General features: G+C 43.9%; 1 protein-coding gene across 4 annotated transcripts in view; it reads left to right on the top strand.

Moving 5' to 3' along the window:
* Positions 1-22,103, top strand: part of LOC126458354 (uncharacterized) — a 606,831-nt gene that overhangs the window by 293,274 nt on the left and 291,454 nt on the right. The gene's annotated exons all lie outside the window — the stretch shown is intronic.

Genomic DNA, 22,103 nt, shown 5'->3' with positions numbered 1-22,103 from the left:
AGATGAAGCTGTTCAAAATGGTTCAAATGGCTCTGAGCACTATGGGACTTAACTTCTGAGGTCATCAGTCCCCTAGAACTTAGAACAACTTAAACCTAACTAACCTAACGTCATCACACACATCCATGCCCGAGGCAAGATTCGATCCTGCGACCGTAGCAGTCGTGCGGTTCCGGACTGAAGTGCCTAGAACCGCTCGGTCACAGCGGCCGACTGATAATGCTGTTATTTCCCGTCTAGTCAAATCACCTGAAGATCATATCAGTTGCAAAATGATGTAGATAAGTTCCTGTACAACGCGAAAAGTGACAATTGACTTTAAATAATGAGATGTGAGAGGTCATCCACATGAGTACTAAACGGTAAAACGTAAATTTCGGTTACACGATGCAGCACACATCCATAGACTGTCAGTTCAATTAAATATCTAGTGATAACTATAATGAACAACTTAAATTGGAACGATAACCTAGGTAATACTGTGGGGCATTCGACCCAAGAGTGCGTTTTATTGACTGAAGACTTAGAAGATGCAGAAAATGCAGGAAGGAGACTACCTGTACTACGCCTCTCCGTCCTGTGCTGGAGTATTGTTGTGCGCTATGGGATCCTTAACACTTACGAGACAGGACTGAAGGAAGACACCAAAAAAGTTCAGAGGAGGGTACCTCGTTTTCTGCTATCGCGAAATAGGGGTGAGTGTGTCACAGATATGATACGCGAGTTCGCGTTTCTCGCTGACACGATACGTTTTCACGAAATTTCAGTCTTAAACGTTCTCCGATTTCGTCGGTGCACACCTATATAGGAAGAAATAACCATCGCAATCAAATAGGGGAAATGAGAAATTGCATTGCTGGGGAGTGGAACGGTAGAGGAATAGCGTGAAAGTGGTTCGATGAACCATTTGCCAAACACGTAAGTATGCAGAGTAATCATTTCGACGTAGTTGTATAGGAGGATTCGATTTTTCCTTGTCATAAATGGGTGCCATTTGGAGTCGAGTAGGCTGGCTTACAAGCTTACGGAGAATAATTGTCCCATGACGCCCTTTGCTGAAGTGCTTAATGTCCAGCCAGGAGGTAGCATCTTACAGAAACTACGTAAGTAGCAGCAGTGAATGGCTACTGACAGTGCTTACATTCTGCTTCTAACTCGGATTAGCTGCATGGTCTACAAGTTAAACAATTTTGTGTAGTGTTTGGGAGCTCCCGAAATCGAAGAGTGGCCGGGAGCCCTCGAGGAATTGGACATCCTTCAGGATCAACGGCGTTACTTTCCTAGCACTCGAAAGTGTGCACAGATGTCCAGTTGTGTTTAGGTACTTTTTGTTGTTCTCTGCGAATTTTACGGAATAATGAATGTAGAAAGGCTCAGAGCAGACGGTGGAGACATTAGCTAGCTGGAGGTGTTGTTGGATAAGAATGACAGGCTCGACTACAGTTCACTGATATCAATAAATATCGTTTCTGTGCAAATTTGAGCGTGCTATTTTTGAGTTATTTTAAAATGTGTTTTCTCGTTTTGTTGTTACGGTGATTATTAACGGCAGTCACTAGTAATCATTTGTCTCGCATGCCGAACACCGGCAAGAGGGTGCGGATACTGGCTGCGACCCCGCGAGTGTCATTTCGTGAAACGGCACAGAAGCAACTTCGGGAACACAGAAAAGGAATGTTTCAATTCCACCACTTGTGTAGAGTATCGCCCCTGTTGTCACGAGCGCCAAAATTGTGAAGTTCCGAGTGCAATCTGCTATGCTGTTCGTCGCCTGCCACAAAAGTGTGATCATCATGAGTAGTCCTCCTACATCAAAATCTATCGGCAAACCACTCTGAAGTGCGTAGCAGACGTTATTTGCCGTTGTACCGTTATCAAGGCTTCTTCCTGTCGCATTCACGTATGGAGACGGGAAGAGTGATTGCTTAAACGGTTCTGGCAGCCTTGTAATTAGTCTAATCTTGTAGTCTGATCCCTACTGGAGCGATACGTAATGTCTTATGCTGTACCGGTAGTCCCTGATTCATCACTTCGGGCTGATTCTTCAAACAGTAAGTAGGCTATCTTCAAACGTTTACCGCTTCAGTTTTTTCAGCATCTGTATGACACACTAACACAGGCCAATCAAGCTTGTGACCATTCATGCTGTATACGTTCAGCGTCCTCTGTTACTCCTATTTGGTGTAGGTCCCACACACGTAAACAGTATTTTAGGACGAGTCGCACGAATGTTTTGTAAGGAGTCTCCTTTCCAAACTGAGTGCACTTCCCTATTATTCTACCAATGAACGGAAGACGACCATCTGCTTTATCTACGACTGATCCAACGTAATAGTTCAATTTTATGTCCCTTCGAACTGCTACACCCAGATATTTGAACGAGTCCACGGAGTCCAGTTGTGGCCCGTTGATGTTGTAGTCATTTTGTACTACGTTGTTTGCGTTTTGCGAAGTTCACAGTTTCACATTTCTGAACATGTAAAGCAAACTCCCAATCTCTTGCACCACTTTGATATCCTATCAAAATCCGACTGAATATCTGTGCATCTTTCCTCAGACACTGTTTCATTATCGATAATCTGTGATCTGCAAAAAGTCTGAAGTTACTATTAATATTCTCTGGAAGGTCATTAATGAAAAACGTGAACAGAAGGGGCCCCATCACACTTCCCTGGGGCACACCAGTAGTTACTAGACCAACGATAACATGCTGCGTTCTTCATACCAAGAATTTCTCAGTACAGGCACAAATTTCGTTTGGTATGTTATACGGTCATAGTTTCGATAATAAGAGTAGGTGTAGCACTGGGTCAGAAGGTTTTAAGAAATCAAGAAAGAATGCATTTACTTGACTGCCTTGATCCATGTCTTTCTCAATGTCATGTGATTGAAGTACATGTTCGATGTTTCCCTTCTTTAAAAAAACCCAAAAAACAGTAACAGTACTACGCATCAAGATCACACTGTTTGTAGGAAACTGACTTGAAACAGTCATGTTGAAATTAAACTTTCTGCTGACAAATACTTTTCCTTTCTTGCTCCTTTCAGCGCTACTATATAATATTCTCTTCGGCAGTTTCAATTATAATGCAATCCGTTGGGTTGAGTTGTTTGATCGCTGTGGACATACAATTTTATCGTGTTGTGTCCGATACGCATGAGCGTAGTTCAAAATTACCGAATAAATCCTCTCCAGTAACCGATCTTGTGACATAGATCTAGTGTGAAGTCAAGAAACAGTGTTACGGAAAAAGAATGCCCCTGATATCACATTGCTGTCAGATTATGAAACGTTTCTGCAGGAAGTAATGAGTCGTTACGTGATATAAAAAAATCGAGTTAACTATGAAGTAATTAAGCATGAAATTACGCGTCAACCGATGAGAGAGAGGTGAATATCTGAATTGAGGAAATAATAATGTGTGTTAATTGCGCATCCCATGCATCATAATCACAAAGCGCCAGTTGATGTAGCGCAAAAATTTAAGTTACGGTAGCGAAATGGTATGTTGGGGAAAAAATAATGTTGATTGGTAGTAAGTATTTTTCTCGGAATGGAAGGAATGGAGGAGGAAAATGAACAATTAACCCCAAATTCATTACTCAGAAAATGAAAAATATTTCGTTAATTGAAACGTAATTGCCCTCTTGTAATGATTAAAGAAAAACATTGCATTATGATGGTACGAAAGGCCTCAAAATGGCAATATCCACTACAGGGAAAGAGCAGAGGTGTATCTGGAAAATAAAGAAGCAGATTTCGGAAGAACGCTGGGCAACTCATACATTGTTTCAATACTGGCTAAAAATCATGTAAAGCCTATGCTTCGATAAGATTTAGGGTCTCACCTGAAGATCCGGCTGCAACCTCGAGAAGACTATCACATCACCTACTTTCCTCAAAAGAAATCGTTCGCTAATGCTATAATTATTAGTTTACTGCAAAATAAGATTCTAAAGCGAATCACCAATCATGTATCATTTAGAAGTATTACAGCGGACAGAACCACCGCTAGTCTTGTATCATCAAATATTTTCACTTCACATGTGTGGATAAAATTTTTGTGTACAATATATTCACGAATGCAACATGCAACGACGTGTGGCAAATTACTGTCATTTTAGTTGGCTACATTGTGCTGTACTCGGATGTTGTTATATCGTAAGGCATTCTCGGAAGTTACTGACGTCATTTAATTTATTGATTAAAATATAAGGAGTCTTCAAATGAAAAGGCACGAAACGTCATAACAACCATGTTGTTGTTGTTGTGGTCTTCAGTCCTGAGACTGGTTTGATGCAGCTCTCCATGCTACTCTATCCTGTGCAAGCTTTTTCATCTCCCAGTACCTACTGCAACCTACATCCTTCTGAATCTGCTTAGTGTATTCCTCTCTTGGTCTCCCTCTACGATTTTTACCCTCCACGCTGCCCTCCAATATTAAATTGGTGATCCCTTGATGCCTCAGAACATGTCCTACCAACCGATCCCTTCTTCTGGTCAAGTTGTGCCACAAACTTCTCTTCTCCCCAATCCTATTCAATACTTCCTCATTAGTTATGTGATCTACCCACCTTATCTTCAGCATTCTTCTGTAGCACCACATTTCGAAAGCTTCTATTCTCTTCTTGTCCAAACTATTTATCGTCCATGTTTCACTTCCATACATGGCTACACTCCATACGAATACTTTCAGAAATGACTTCCTGACACTTAAATCAATACTGGATGTTAACAAATTTCTCTTCTTCAGAAACGCTTTCCTTTCCATTGCCAGCCTACATTTTATATTCTCTCTACTTCGACCATCATCAGTTATTTTGCTCCCCAAATAGCAAAACTCCTTTACTACTTTAAGTGCCTCATTTCCTAATCTAATTCCCTCAGCATTACCCGACTTAATTTGACTACATTCCATTATCCTTGTTTTGCTTTTGTTGATGTTCATCTTATATCCTCCTTTCAAGACACTGTCCATTCCATTCAACTGCTCTTCCAAGTCCTTTGCTGTCTCTGACAGAATTACAATGTCATCGGCGAACCTCAAAGTTTTTATTTCTTCTCCATGAATTTTAATACCTACTCCGAATTTTTCTTTTGTTTCCTTTACTGCTTGCTCAATATACAGATTGAACAACATCGGGGAGAGGCTACAACCCTGTCTTACTCCCTTCCCAACCACTGCTTCCCTTTCATGTCCCTCGACTCTTATAACTGCCATCTGGTTTCTGTACAAATTGTAAATAGCCTTTCGCTCCCTGTATTTTACCCCTGCCACCTTTAGAATTTGAAAGAGAGTATTCCAGTCAACATTGTCAAAAGCTTTCTCTAAGTCTACAAATGCTAGAAACGTAGGTTTGCCTTTCCTTAATCTTTCTTCTAAGATAAGTCGTAAGGTCAGTATTGCCTCACGTGTTCCAGTGTTTCTACGGAATCCAAACTGATCTTCCCCGAGGTTGGCTTCTACTAGTTTTTCCATTCGTCTGTAAAGAATTCGTGTTAGTATTTTGCAGCTGTGACTTATTAAGCTGATAGTTCGGTAATTTTCACATCTGTCAACACCTGCTTTCTTTGGGATTGGAATTATTATATTCTTCTTGAAGTCTGAGGGTATTTCGCCTGTTTCATACATCTTGCTCACCAGATGGTAGAGTTTTGTCAGGACTGGCTCTCCCACGGCCGTCAGTAGTTCCAATGGAATATTGTCTACTCCGGGGGCCTTGTTTCGACTCAGGTCTTTCAGTGCTCTGTCAAACTCTTCACGCAGTATCGTATCTCCCATTTCATCTTCATCTACATCCTCTTCCATTTCCATAATATTGTCCTCAAGTACATCGCCCTTGTATAGACCCTCTATATACTCCTTCCACCTTTCTGCTTTCCCTTCTTTGCTTAGAACTGGGTTTCCATCTGAGCTCTTGATATTCATACAAGTCGTTCTCTTATCTCCAAAGGTCTCTTTAATTTTCCTGTAGGCGGTATCTATCTTACCCCTAGTGAGATAGGCCTCTACATCCTTACATTTGTCCTCTAGCCATCCCTGCTTAGCCATTTTGCACTTCCTGTCGATCTCATTTTTGAGACGTTTGTATTCCTTTTTGCCTGTTTCACTTACTGCATTTTTATATTTTCTCCTTTCATCAATTAAATTCAATATTTCTTCTGTTACCCAAGGATTTCTACTAGCCCTCGTCTTTTTACCTACTTGATCCTCTGCTGCCTTCACTACTTCATCCCTCAAAGCTACCCATTCTTTTTCTACTGTATTTATTTCCCCCATTCCTGTCAATTGCTCCATTATGCTCTCCCTGAATCTCTGTGCAACCTCTGGTTCTTTTAGTTTATCCAGGTCCCATCTCCTTAAATTCCCACCTTTTTGCAGTTTCTTCAGTTTTAATCTACAGGTCATAACCAATAGATTGTGGTCAGAGTCCACATCTGCCCCTGGAAATGCCTTACAATTTAAAACCTGGTTCCTAAATCTCTGTCTTACCATTATATAATCTATCTGATACCTTTTAGTATCTCCAGGGTTCTTCCATGTATACAACCTTCTTTCATGATTCTTAAACCAAGTGTTAGTTATGATTATGTTGTGCTCTGTGCAAAATTCTACCAGGCGGCTTCCTCTTTCATTTCTGTCCCCCAATCCATATTCACCTACTATGTTTCCTTCTCTCCCTTTTCCTACACTCGAATTCCAGTCACCCATGACTATTAAATTTTCGTCTCCCTTCACAATCTGAATAATTTCTTTTATTTCATCATATATTTCTTCAATTTCTTCGTCATCTGCAGAGCTAGTTGGCATATAAACTTGTACTACTGTAGTAGGTGTGGGCTTCGTATCTATCTTGGCCACAATAATGCGTTCACTATGCATACCGGTTGAAATTTGCACATGCCACTTTCGGACAACATAGAGGAAGGAAAATGCTCCGTCACCTCCACATGAAAAATCAAAGATTCTGAAGCTTCGATAAGGTACTTCGGCAGGCAAGATGATGATCGTCGTCTTTTTCGACGTCCCAGATCCGATAGTCATCCAGTTCCTACAGCACAGAAAAAGTATTAGCAGTGACGTGTACTGTGACACAGTCCGTACCTTTGGCTACTCACGGAACGGGCGATTCTGCTCACGATGGCGCGCATCCACACGTCTCCAAGGCCACACAAAAACTAATTGCCAAGTTCAAATGGGAGCAGCTCAAGCATTCGCCCTACAGACAGCACATGTCGCCCTACAACCTCCATACATTTGGTCCGCTAAAAAAACACCTCAAAGGGAAGCGCTCCAACTCTGAGGAACTGAAGGATACAGTGAAGAACTGTCTCCTGTCACAGACTCAGGAATTCTGGGAACAGGATATCATTCGGCTAGTGAAACCGTTGGACAGCTGTGCTCGGCCCTGGTGATTACTTTTAAATAAAGACTTCAGTTCTACCCACGGTGTTGTTTCGTACCTTTTCTCGTGAATACCTTTCATAGTTTGGGATTTCATGGAGTTATAAACTAATCAAACTGTTTTTCGTCAACATTCCTATATTTGATGCTGTTCATCCACAACAACACAAACACAACACTGTTCTGTACAATCAATCATTAGTGAACCACGTTACACACGCACACGCGATACTTAACAACAGGTCGGAAGAAAACCAGTAGGGGACTACCTCCACTAGGTTCTCACCCAGGACGATAAAGCAGGATTCACGCTTCTGCCTCGCTAATTCCCTGCGGACTTTAACTAAATGAAGAGAATTTGAGCCTGATAAAAGACAACGTTTTTACCTACATATGTTACAGCATTTTGTGTGTTGTCTTCAGTGGTCTTTTCATATTATTATGTAGCCTAATATAACATGAGTGTTGGTAATGTCTTATGTAACATACTTTTTTATAACCGTAGTTTCTGCTGCTGTTGACCTGTTTACCGCTCTGTTAGATGTGTTGACACTAATTTTGGTCATAATCGCTATTTTAACTATTACACATGCATTTTATATCATTATAACAAGAAACTACAAAGTTTCTGCCGTCAGCTCATATGTTAATGTTATACGCAGCATAATAACAATAAAAAAGAATAAAGATGGACAGAAAGCACTGAACAAGAATAGGTAGAAGAAAAATAATTTGATGGACATTCTCTCAGATTTTTCTTCACAAGCACGGAAATTCAAATGTTGATTGCCTTGTTTCTATAGCACTGGAAGTTTTGCCGGCCGCTGTGGCCCAGCGGTTCTAGGCGCTTCAGTCTGGAACCGCGCAACCGCTACGGTCGCAGGTTCGAATACTGCCTCGAGAATGGATGTGTGTGATGTCCTTAGGTTAGTTAGGTTTAAGTAGTTCTAAGTTCTAGGGTCTGGTGACCTCAGATGTTAAGTCCCATAGTGCTCAGAGCCATTTTTGTCTTCAGTGTGAAATATTAGTTTTGTTTCTGACGTTCTTGCTATTGTATCTGGTTCTTTATTCCTGATGCTACGCGACAGTATGAAAGATGATCGTAGCATAGGAATAGTGAACATAGGATGTAAAGTAATTATAAGGCCCATATGAAGGCGAACCGACTCAGCTTTAGGGCGGAATCTGGTTCTCATTTGACACTAAATTGCAGTTCCGTCGGTAACAACTGCCTTGCAGGTCGCGAGATGTGTTTTACCTTCCGATACTTCATATTTTGTGTTTACTTTTGTGCGGTTCGTCCTCGGGCGACCATAAAATTTCGCGTCCTCCAGGTCTCCACTTTCTCCTGCAGCTCGGCTGCCAAACGGCGGTCGCGCCTTGCCAGAGCCTCGTGGCCGCTCCCAGGAAACAGTCGCCCGTTCGTCTGCAGGAGCCGTTAGGAGCCGCGCGTCGACGCGGCGGCCTTAATGTCCGTCCCCGGCAGGCGAGCAATTTCCAGGACGAGGGGAGCGATTTATTTATTGCCGACTGCCGACGCCCGTGCCCGCTATCTATAATGACAATCCGTCGCCTAGCGTTAGCAGGCTTCTGCCCTCCGTGACGTAGAGCGAGCCAGCCGGCCGGAGTTTCTCTAACCAGACCGCTACTCGGACCGCGCGACTTTACTGTTCCAGGGACGGTATTTGTGGATCCGGCGGCGAGTTCCGCGAATTCGAGCACTTTCTACGCGCCTACGGCGAGGAATAGGACCAGGCATCGCGACAGTATCAGGCAAACACTGAACACCCTGACACTTTTCAGACTAAAATATAGTGAAAGACGTCGCGGCCATTGCCAACCAACATGTACGCTCCGCATCCCAATTGGCGAATTATGCACGGAAAGGAAGACTGTCAGCAAGTCAAAGACTCTCTTGTAGCGCCTTCCACTCGAGTTCGTTCGGCGGCGCTTTTTAAACGAATCCTAGATGAAACGCGGCGCTCTTCGTTGAATCTTCTGTCTCCTACATTAATGCTATCTGATAAGGATCGAATACTGACGACCAAGAACAAATCGAGTACTTTCTGTTTATTTGCTTCCACAGTCCTGCAGTTGTTTGGAAATGAGATTTTCCACCTGGACGGCTACTAAATTCACGACCGCAACGTTCCAGTTACAACTAATTATGTAGTGCGTCGGTGTGTAGGGTCCTTGGGTCACGCATCTGTACATATTTCATATGCATAATAAAACAGGGTCCTTCGAAATCAAGGACACACCGTTTCATACAGACATTTCTATCGTAATCATGTCTTACTGTACTCGGATTTGTTACCGTGTGCTCAAATGGCTCTGAGCACTATGGAACTTAACTTCCGAGGTCATCAGTGCCCTAGAACTTAGAACAACTTAAACCTAACTAACCTAAGGACATCACACACATCCATGCCCGAGGCAGGATTCGAACCTGCTACCGTAGTGGTCTTGCGGTTCCGGATTGAAGCGCCTAGAACCGCTCGGCCACACCGGCCGGCTTACCGTGTGTACACCAGGTCTCACACACAGTGACGAATATGAGTGTAGTATGACATGATCGGGGTAGTATATATTGTATTAGGTGCTACGTCCTTGTGTATAGATGACAACGAATCCTACCTCTATTATGCTCTGTATGCAGTTCATGGTGAGCTATAACTCCAGAAAGGCGCAATAATCGATCGTAAATGAGTACATTGAATAGCAGCCCACTCGGACAATTCTGTCCTTTTTAATAAGTTAGCAATTCTAAAGAATCTGTTTGAAGAGCGTTTTTTCCCTTGATGTTCAGTCATATTTTTGGAGCATTCTTGCAATTAATCGTAGCCTGACCGCTCCTTTTCTTCCAAAAATACCGGAAGTAAGAATTCATTTAAGGATTTCTTTAATGTACTCGTTTTAGACCTTTATTGAATTTAGTTTAAATAATCGATGCTAACAATAATGAACGTACGGTGAAGTTATTATCCCCACCAATGTTTTTGCCAATAAAATTATTTCATTTTGACATAATCAATAGGTAAAAATAATACTTTCTCATGTCGCCCAATGTAGTAGATGCTGACGTCATCAATCCCAACACTATTTATCATTACTGAAAATAAGTCTTCACTTTCGATGAACTAACACCTCCCCTCCTGTAACTGGAGATGCATCGCGTATAAATAGCACTGATATACTTGGTCGATGCAGCTGACGAGTTTCACTGGCGCACGACCAGACCACTCTTGGTGCTAGGTGGTGATTCACGTCGTTTGAGTGTGTCAGGAGGGAATTTTCGTCCGGCCAGTAAGTGCAGTTGACGTGGCTTGCCTTTTTAATTAATGTCTCATTTGAACAAAACCCACTGACAAAGAAGTACGTCCATGAATGCTGTTCGATGTAACTCAAGCGATGTGGTGACGACAGTTTGGACCATACACCAGAAACCACCGATGCAGAGAGCCCTTACTTGGTGTGCGGCGTATTTTCACCCACGTCCTGTTTTTTTGTGAATCGTAGTAATTGGGGAACATTTTCTTTTGAGATGTTACACATATCCTGAGTTCTATCAAGGATGTTGTCTAATCCAAGCTGATGATCATAGTGTTTTAACTACTCAATGATTTATGGTCAAATAATTAACAAATGGAGATGTTTCAATGCCTAAATTGTACAACAGTAGAAGACTAGAATAAAACTCAACATTTGATAGCATCGTGGAGTCCCTCAAAAAATTGATAACTATTGTGCGCCCAAGTTCCAAAAAAATCATTAGTGACGATGGCGAACTGGCTGAAGCCATGTGCTTTGTGTGCCGTAGTAAAATATATCACAGACGAAATCTTCAATATCCAGCGTCAGGTCGTCAGTTACAGTCTTAAAAATTCTCACGTAAACTGACATGGAAATAATAATATGGCGAAATTGTTTCTCCTCTTCTTTTTGTTTTGTTTTATCTTTTCCCGTTTCTCTACGTGGTAGCCATTGTTATACGTAGGTTTTGGCAGTCTTAATGGAATTTGGTAGCCTGATGCCCTTGGTGACGCCGCGATTCACCCGGGAAAGAATGGGTCTTTCCTTATCTGACTTCGTCTAGTGTGGATCTTATTTTCTAGCGCGATGACGGTTACTAAATGTTTGCGTACCATGTATCTGAGGCGCGACGGGGGGGACCAGCCCGGTATTTACGTAGCTGAATGTTCTAAACCGCCTAAAAACTACATTTGGGCTGACCTGCGAACCAGAACTCTTGGATAATCCGAGGGTCGGACTCGAACCTGGACTGGCTCGCAAAGAACAAAAGGGCGCGTTAGAGCCCTCGACTACCCGGGTGGATGTTGTTGTTGTTGTTGTTGTTGTTGTTGCTGCTGCTGCTGCTATCTTCAGTCCGAAAAGTGGTTTGGTGCAGGTCTCCATGCTCGTCTATCCTGTGCAAGCCTCCTTATCTCCGAATAACTACTGGAACCTACATTCTTCGGAATCTACTTACTGTATTCATCTCTTGATCTCCCTCTACGACTTTTAGACCCCACACTAACCTCCGGCACTAAATTAAAAATACTTTGTCTTTCAACCGATTACTTCTTCTAGATAGTACACAGTTTTATTCAGGATCTTATTAGTTAAGTGATCTAATGATACAATCTTAAGTATTCTTCTGTAGCATCGCATTTCAAAAGCTTGTATTCTCTTCTTGTCTAAAGTGTTAATCGTCCATCTTCCACTTCCATACATGGCTACACTCCATACAAATCCTTTCAGAACAGACTTTCTGACACTTTATATATAATCATGCTAAAAAATTTCTCTAGTATATCCTCTCTACTTCGGCCATCATCGGTTATTTTGCTGCCCAAATATCAAAACTCGTCCACTACTTTGTCTCATTTCCTAATCTGATTCCCTCAGCATCACTTAATTTAATTCAACTACATTCCGTTATTCTTTTCTTGCTTTGCTTGACGTTCATCTGATATCCTCCTTTTAAGACGCTTTCCATCCATTCCATCCACCTGCTCTTAAAGTCCTTTGCAGTCTGTGACATAATTAGAATGTCGTCGCCAAACCTGGGAGTTTTTATTTCTTCTCCTTGAATTTAAATTCGTATTTCAAATTGTTCTTTGTTTTACATTGCTGCTTGCTCAATACACAGATTAACAACAGGGATAGGCTACAACCACTGCTTCCCTGTCATGCCTCTCGTCTGTTACAAATGCCGTCTGGATTTTGTAAAAGTTGTAAATATCCTTTCACTCCCTGTATTTTAGCCCTACTACCTTTAAAATTTCAGAGAGAGTATTCGAGTCAACATTGCACAAGCTTTCGCTAAATCTACAAATGCTATAAACGTAGGTATGTCTTTCATTATCCAATCTTCTGGGATAAGTCGTAGGGTCAGTATTGCCTGACGTCTGTCTACGTTAATCCAGACTCCAAACCGATCTTCCCTGAGGTCGGCTTTACCAGTTTTTCCATTCTGCGGTAAAGAATTCGTGTTAGCATTTTGCGACCATGATTTATTAAACTCATGTTCGGTAATATTCACACTTGCCAGTACGTGCTTTCTTTGGTATTGGAATTATTATGTTCTTCTTGAAGTTGAGGGTACTTGCCCTGTCTGATACGTAATGCACACCACATACTATCACTGGGGGAAAAAAAAAAGCTGACAGAGGCTGATATGAACGCCCTAATCAAAACCTAGAGTCGACTTCGTGAAAAGAAACAGAATATTTCTGTCGGGAGGCACCCACACACACCTCCTCCTCCTCCTCCTCCTCCTCCTCCTCCTCCTCCTCCTCCTCCTCCTCCTCCCCCCCTGTTAGAGAGACAGAGACAGGATGAGAGAGAGGGAGGGAATGTGGGAGGGGGGGGGGGAGTGTTTATATCAGGAAGAGGAGGTCCCAGTGGGCGGAGAACACGGGACTTAGCATACAGTGAGCGAGGCAGGCTGTGGAATGCCGCCCCAGCGTCCGACAATGCGCCACGGAAGGCTGCGCCGTAACCTCAGCTCGCAGCGGGCATTACCCCGCGACTTGTTTATTGTGCTTCGCTTCTTATGCGGCGACGGCTCTGTGCTCTGCCGTCCATTGTGATAGGTGACTCGAAGGAGGTGCGCTACGCGGGGCGTGCCTATGCGCGCGCCTCACGGAGAAACACGGTGCGCGCTGCTGCACGGGATGGAGAGTTCGGGGCCGGCCGGCCTAATGTAACGTAATGGCAGCCCACACAGTCACCGTGACGCGGCGGAGTGCTGCGCGCTGCCGACAGCTGCTGCACTCGTAAAAAAGTCGCACTGTTTACATAATTTTCCTTACGGATGCGGGTTACGGTCACGGGCCAACCAGTTGTCTGATTTGTGTAATTGCGAACACCTGTTTGTGGCCTCCTGCCTAAGCACTCGTTTGGCGCACATGTTCGCGGCTGGCTAACAAGCATGTAACTGAATTTAAGTGGTTCCAGATTGTTTGTTGTTCCTGTCTTTTCGTTCAAAGCAAGGCGAGGAGTTCTTGATATTACGAGGATTGTGTTGTACTGGAAGACTTGTTAGCACGTTTCGTTGGTGGTGCAGTGTTGAAGGCATTGGAAGGGATCCCTGTGCAGCTTTCCAGGTTGTGCTCGTCGGTGATTTTCCTATGTCGTTCAAAACAAACGCTGAGATGAGTCCCTTGAAAAGGACACAGCCGACTTCCTTCTTTGCCCTCGTTGCCCGCTATTCGTTAAACCCTAATGATCTTTTCTTGAAATCAGCACCTAGAGATGGAGGACATCACCCACATACAGCCAGTGAGAATGGTGTAGTCATGAAATGAGCTGTTCAAAATGCAAAGAGTGATATCATCGATTCAATACATCCCGATATCAGATTTCTGCTGTTCGTCTTATTAAGCGTGGGGGAACGCCAGGGCTTTCCCGATTTTTGAGGAGGGGGGCAGAACGAATGGTTAGAGGTCTGTTTGAGTCACGAAAGTGCTGGGAAACCTCAGTTGGCAAAAGGTAGTCGCCAACTATTCCGTGAAAGCCTACTTGCAAAGCTTCAAGCGTGTATTAAATCAAAAAAATAAAGACGTGATACTCCCCCTACGCAACGCTTCTGTACAGATCGTAGTCTTTAAACTGTCATTCTTCCCGCGCTCCGTACACGAATAGAGTAGAAAGAAACCCTAATAAGTGATATAGTGGAAAGAACTTTGTGCCACGCACTTCACCTTCGTTTGCATAATGTGAATGCCGATACAATATGTTGCACTAGACTTCAATTATTATCCAAGCTATATACAGAAGCGACATAGTGGTTGGTTGGTAGATTCGGGGGAGGGGACCAAACAGCGAGGTCATCGGACCCATCGGACTAGGGAAGGATGGGGAAGGAAGTCGGCCGTCCCCTTTCAAAGGAACCATCCCGGCATTTTCTTGAAGCCATTTTGGGGAAATCACGGAAAGCCTGAGTCAGAATGGGCCGATGCGGGTCTGAATCGTCATTCTTCCGAATGAGAGTTCAGTGTGCTAACCACTGCGCCACCTAGCTCGGTAGTGGCGTAATGTCGTGTTTATACTTACGTGACTGAACATACTCTGCTTGAAAAAGCTGTTTTGGTAGTTGCTGATCTAAACGTGCTGGATAGTCGGGACTAAAACTGGTCATCAGTAAAAATTATGGTGATCACTGTGGTAAAGTATCTAATAAACCCGTGATACTTCCAACAAGGCGGATAAGTTTAATGAATATTCGTCCTTTGGTCCATAAGAATACTAGATGTATTATACTGACAGACCCTGCTGGAGCACGTTGACAGGCTACAAGAAGAACGCCTTGTCGTAACGCTGTATCTTTAGTAGTAGGTTTGATGACGAATTGCCGAAGTACCAAGGTAAAGGTTCAAGCAGCAGGAGGAACTACACATATTCAGAGTACACCCTTGCGGGACTGTGTTATATTATATTTTAAAGATAAAAACCATTATTGAAATTTATACGTAATTACAAGGATTTGACGGCAGACTTTAGTGTGATAACAGTTTGTAGGGTTGTAACTATACGAGAAGCTATTATACGGGAACTCTTGTTTCTCTTTTCGTTTTATATTTTTTAACGTGAAGGGGTCGGTGGAAGGGGTATGTTGATAAATAAACGACAGCACTCTATATGCATTATATTTTGTCGTTAGTTTCTAGTTTGTGACAAAACAGTACTCCCTCCCCGCTCTACACCCGATTCTTCAAGAAAATCGAAATCCCATATATAAACAGCTAGGTTTCCACGCATGTCAGTGTTTACGACGTCATATCTTCTGAATTGTGTGTCGTACAGTGATAAAATTTTGCGGATACATTCAGTGGTACACTTCAACGCTGTCTTCTAAATGCGTTGCCAATAGCGTGACTAATAAAGTAATAGTAAATTAAAGCGCCGTGTCTGGCGTCGAATTTTACCGCATAAACAGCGAAAAATCAGTAACTACAAAAAAAATTTCGTTCTGTTTTTTGTGGGCGAGTTAGCGAGAAGTAATTCCCAAAAGGTTTGAAATTATATCTGAAGTTTGTTGGAAGTCGCTAAGTTCACTCATTCTCACGTGCTGGATCAATATAGTCCGGGTAATTTGCGCAACGCTAGTTACTGGACCTCAAGACATATCACCCGTTCCTAACTTCAGTAGTCGACTTGCTGTGTTAAACTGTAACGTAAGATTATGTGTCTTAATGGCTATATTATGACGTCACATAGATTTTAATTTCATTCGATAGGAATATGAAGTACTGAAAATGTATTTTTGTTCCCCCCACCCCCACCCCCCGGGCCGGTAGCTGTTACATAGGCAAGCTGTAATTGAATTTGGATGACCTCTTTAGCCATTGTATGAAATAGGGTATTTGTTATCAATACTTATTATTTATTGCCAAATTATAGACCTGCTACCTGATGTTTAAAACAGGTCGTACATCTTACAATTTTCGTTTTTCATCTTTTTACAGTTTTCTTTTGTTTTATCTGCCACATTTACAAAGAATGATACTTTTCAAAATAACAATAATTTAAGGAGGAAATATAAACAAAATTTTGTTTTTTTTAAGAAGAATATAAAAAGATGATAGGATACAGGAGAGATTTGTTAGTACCATCACACAAATGGTTATTAGTAGAGAACTAATTTTGCTTAGCAATTTGTTATCAAGTAATTTGTTAGACTTCATCTATGAGTAGCACGAACTATGGTCGTACTGCAAGTCTGTAGCAATAGTGTCTGTTTTTATAAGACGCCATATTTGTGCAGGCTTATTCTGCTCTTAACAAAAAAAGAAAAAAAAGGCCATATAACTGCAGGTAACTGGTATGCTACTAAAATGTAGACTTTCACGGCCGGTAATATCATGTCCATTATAATTATCCGGGCTGTTATGCCGTGGTCGGTTGATGAATTTTGTCTCAATTCCCAACGTTTCGTCTCCGACTGCGGGAGACATTTTCAAGGGGGTCCGTAGGTCGATGGAAGGTCCAACACACCCACTGGCTCGCTACTGACTGCCGCTAAATTCCGTGTCCGCGCGCTCCCGCGCCGCGGTGTGACGTCACGTGTTTTGAAAACGTCACTGCAATTGGCCGCTGTCCGTCGCCATCGATCGCCGTTGCCATCATCCAGTAGTGGACGGGTGGTACACATCTTCTTTAACACCGGCATCCATATACCATTTAATTTCACGCCCTCCTCCTTTCGGTTGAAATTATTCGGGTGTTTAGTGATTTCGATTGCCTCCCTGTAGAGCCTTTCATAGTATCCGCTTGTGGCCGCTAGTACTTGCGTCTCCTCGAAACCAATATTGTGGTTCCCTGGCTGGAAAGCATGCTCCGCAACAGCTGATCGTTCCGTTTCTCCTCTTCTACAATTTCCCTTGTGCTCTTCCAAACGTTTAGAAACAGTTCTTTTAGTGGTACTCACATAAACATCACCACAGCTGCATAGGATCCTATACACTCCAGCTTTTTCCGAAGGTTTGCGAGCGTCCTTGGCAGGCTTAAGGTATTCCTGTATCTTCCTGGTGGGCTTGTAAATTACGGTAATATTCCGCTTCGTCAGGATCCTCCCTATTCTTTCCGTTACATTTTTAACAAACGGCAGGAAAACCTGAGATTTTGCAGTAGCCTGTACGTCAGTATGATTTCTGCGTGGCTGCCTCAACGCACGTTTTATTTCGGCGGACGACTATCCGTTCTTCATTAGTGCATTGTGGAGATGTTCCATCTCAGCGTCGAGCAACTCAGGTTCAGAAATATTTCTAGCTCTGTCCGCTAACGTCTTGATAACACCCCGCTTCTGTTGTGGATGGTGGTTCGAATCCCGGTGCAAATAACGGTCCGTGTGCGTGGGTTTGCGTTATACTGAGTGGCCCAAACTACCATTTTCGTTTCTAAAAACAAGCACATCGAGGAAATGTAATTTGCCGTCTACCTCCTCCATTGTAAACTGAATTCTCGAGTTTATAATGTTCAGATGTTCGCGGAACCGGCTTAGTTCCTCCCTACCATGTCTCCACAGCACAAACGTGTCATCCACGTATCGGAACCATACATTTGGTTTTTTGCTGGCAGTACCTAAGGCCTGTTCTTCGAATTTCTCCATAAAGAAGTTTGCAATTACGGGACTTTGGGGGCTTCCCATAGCCACGCCATCCGTTTGCTCATAAAACTGTTCATTCCACTTAAAGTATGCGGTCGTCATATAACACTTAAACAGTTCTGAAATATCGGCAGGAAAAATTCGATCCAGCTGTTCCAATACATCATTAAGTGGAACCATGGTAAACAGCGATACCACATCGAAGCTGACCAATATGTCCTCCAGCTGGACCACTATGCCATTCAATCTGCTGATGAAATGTGTCGAATTCTTTATATAAGAGTCCGAGCGGCCCACATGTGGTTTCAACAGCGTAGTCAAAAACTTGGCTAACGAATAGGTGGGCGAACCAATGGCACTTAGTATCGGTCTTAACGGCACATTTTCTTTATGAATTTTGGGCAATCCATAAAGCCTCGGTGGTAGCGCAACCGAATTGCAGAGACCTTTCTGCACACTTTCTTCAATGGAGGACTTTCTTATTAACCGCGGCACAGTTCTGAGAACGTTGTTAGTGGGGTCCTTATTCAGCTTCCTATATGCTTGCGGATCCAGTAGATCAGTAATTTTACGGACCGCCTTGAATATGTCTCCCGCAGTCAGAGACGAAGCATTGGGAATTGAGACAAAATTCATCAACCGACCACGGTATAACAGCCCGGATAATTATAATGGACAAGTGGTATGCCGTTTCACAGATGAGTAAATCGATATGCTGTTAGACGATAGCAAACGCTTTTAATTTTTTTGTGCGGCGTGCAGTAGATGACGAATGAGGTTTTGTGAATAGATAGGACATAGTGCGATGAGAGACGGCGAACAGTGTTCGTATGTAGCATTGGAAAGCATTTAAGTGCGCTCGAAGTTGGAAGTGATATGTATTGTATTCTGTGTGCGCGCCAGGTGAGTGTATCGACATCCAGTTGGTGAGCGATGACTCGTATATTGAGTTGTGGCGATGACGTACTACCTGTCCGGCCCTGAAGACGTCAGCAGCCGACGCCCCGGCACGCAGAGCGGAGGGTGCGCCGTCTGCGGTATTACTCGTAACAAGTTGCGGCATGCACTGCTAATAGATGATGGTGCAGACGTACGGAAGGAACTACGATATTACCTCTGCTTAAAAGAAGTTTCTCACTGTTCCTGAATTCGTGCATCGCAGATTTCATAAGACAAAATGGTTCAAATGTCTCTAAGCACTATAGGACTTAGCACTGAGGTCATCAGTCCCCTAGAACTAGAACTACTTCAACTTAACTAACCTAAGGACAGCACACACATCCATGCCCGAGGCAGGATTCGAAACTGCGACCGTAGCGGTCACGTGGTTCCGACCTGAAGCGCCTAGAAACGCTCGGCCACAGCAGCCGGCGCCAAAAGATAAGTCATCCTTTGTTAAGTATTTCTAATTTAAGTCTGGAGGGTAGTATGGGGTCTAAAAGTTGTAGAGGGTGACCAAGAGATGAATACAGTAAGTAGATTCCAAAGAATGTAGGTTCCAGCAGTTACTCTAAGAAGGCTTGCACAGGATAAATTAGGATGGAGACCTGCACCAAACTACTTTTCGGAGTGAAGACAACAACAACATCCACCCGGGTAGCCGAGAGCTCTAACGCGCCCTTTTGCTCTTTGCGAGCCAGTCCAGATTCGTCTCCGCCCCTCGGATTAACCAAGAGTTCTGGTTCGCAGGTCAGCCCGATGTAGTTTTTAGGCGGTTTAGAAGATAAAGCCAGGTAAACAGCGGGCTGGTCCCCACGTCACGCCTCAGACACATGAAATGCAAACATTTAGTAACCATCATCGCGCTAGAAAATAAGATTCACACTAGACGCAGTCAGAGAGGGAAAGACATTCTTTCTAGAGGGAATTGCGCACCGACAAGGGCATCAGGCTACCAAATTCCATTAACACTGCGAAAACCTACGTATAACAATGCCTCCCACGCAAGGAAACGAAAAAAGATAAAACAAAACAAAAAGAACAGCAACAATTTCGCCATATTGTTATTTGGTTCAAATGGCTCTATGCACTGTGGGACTTAACATCTGAGGTCATCAGTCCCCTAGACTTAGAACTATTTAAACCTAACTAACCTATGGACATCACACACATCCATGCCCGAGGCAGGATTCGAACCTGCGACCGTAACAGCAGCGCGGTTCCGGACTGAATCGCCTAGAACCGCTCGGCCACAGCGGCCGGCTAAAACAGGATGGCCGGACGCGAGTTCGAACCGTCGCCTTCCCGATTGCAAGTCCAGTGGGCTAACCACTTCACCACCTTTCTGGGTCCTTCAACAGGTCTTGCAGGGCTATCTCACTTTTACTCTACAATTATGCAAATCTTAAATAAATCTATGGGATGCTTGTACTATACTCAGACGATGGTTTAAGTACTGTACTCTCAGAGTGTCGACTTATTTTAATTGCTACCGGTAAATGTTTCCGTGGGACGCGGCCTTTGTGTGGAGTGTTTTGGAAGTCACACACACGGGCGCGCAGCCTCCGTTGGCCGCCTTTGTTGTGCTGCGGTGCGCCGCTGGCCGGCCGTGGCCCTCGTTAGAGTTTTTGCGGTCCGCACAGAGAATGCCCGGCTAGTGCTCGGCGCTGTCCTCAGGCGGCGCGGCGCGGCGCGGCGCGGCGCGGCGCGGTTTTTACCGCCGGCAGCAATCTGCCCGCGAGCCGGGCTGACCGGAGGCCACAGGAGAGCAGCGGCAGCGGCCGGGGGATAACGCCCTGCCGCTGACGTCTTCTTAAGCGGCTCAAGTGCCCGCTGAATTCCGCTGTGTGGACCACTTAGGCCGTCAAAAGAAACTGACGCCGCCCGGGGTTCCGGCTGATTCATCGCGGCAGGCGTGACAGCAAACTCCTCGCCGGCCACGTCTTCTGGGAACCCCGGTATTCATCTCGGACTGCACCGCGAGCTGCGATACCGCCACGACTGCGCGTGTCAGCGCCGCCGTGGCGCACGAGCAGCTGATACGTCCGACTCCGGCCTGTCAATTTAAGGATATAGAAAGCGACAGCTGCAATCAAGCTGTTAATACCTGGGCTCTACACCTTCTCTACAGATCAATCGATAAGTAGTCGAACAGTGAGGCGTAGGCTTGAATTTTGCGGAGGCAGATAACTGTAGTGATGGATTTTATTGTTAGTCCCAAAGTTTTTCGCTACGTCATCACTCGATTTTCAACCCACATCATCTACATCTGCATCTGCATCCATACTCCGCAAGCCACCTGACGGTGTGTGGCGGAGGGTACCTTGAGTACCTCTATCGGTTCTCCCTTCTATTCCAGTCTCGTATTGTTCGTGGAAAGAAGGATTGTCGGTATGCCTCTGTGTGGGCTCTAATCTCTCTGATTTTATCCTCATGGTCCCTTCGCGAGATATACGTAGGAGGGAGCAATATACTGCTTGACTCCTCGGTGAAGGTATGTTCTCGAAACTTCAACAAAAGCCCATACAGAGCTACTGAGCGTCTCTCCTGCAGAGCCTTCCACTGGAGTCTATCTGTCATCTCCGTAACGCTTTCGCGATTACTAAATGATCCTGTAACGAAGCGCGCTGCTCTCTGCTGGATCTTCTCCATCTCTTCTATCAACCCTATCTGGTACGGATCCCACACTGCTGAGCAGTATTCAAGCAGTGGACGAACAAGCGTACTGTAACCTACTTCCTTTGTTTTCGGATTGCATTTCCTTAGGATTCTTCCAATGAATCTCAGTCTGGCATCTGCTTTACCGACAATCAACTTTATATGATCATTCCATCCACGAGCTTCCGAATATTTGCCCAGTTTTCTTAGTCAGCAAGTGACTTGCTCTTACGAGAGGTAATCAGACAGTTTGAATGGTCATGTCGAACAAATAAAGCTACGCAATTAATCTTCGAACTGCTGTCTGCAGCTCTGGTATACACTCAAACTCACCTCGCCACAGTACCGTAGCACGTCGCTAGAGGAGCTATCATATTTTACTTCCCACCGTCACATCCCCCTCCTTTGCACCCGTTCAGAAGAAATGTGCCCTCTTTATTCAGATGAAGGAACCATTGCGTCACAAATATTTTCAGGAACAATTCAAA

The sequence above is a fragment of the Schistocerca serialis genome, chromosome 2 (genome assembly GCF_023864345.2).
Source record: "Schistocerca serialis cubense isolate TAMUIC-IGC-003099 chromosome 2, iqSchSeri2.2, whole genome shotgun sequence".
Lineage (NCBI taxonomy): Eukaryota > Metazoa > Arthropoda > Insecta > Orthoptera > Acrididae > Schistocerca > Schistocerca serialis.
Note: the sequence above shows the minus strand (reverse complement) of the source record. Positions and strands in the feature narration are given on the sequence as shown.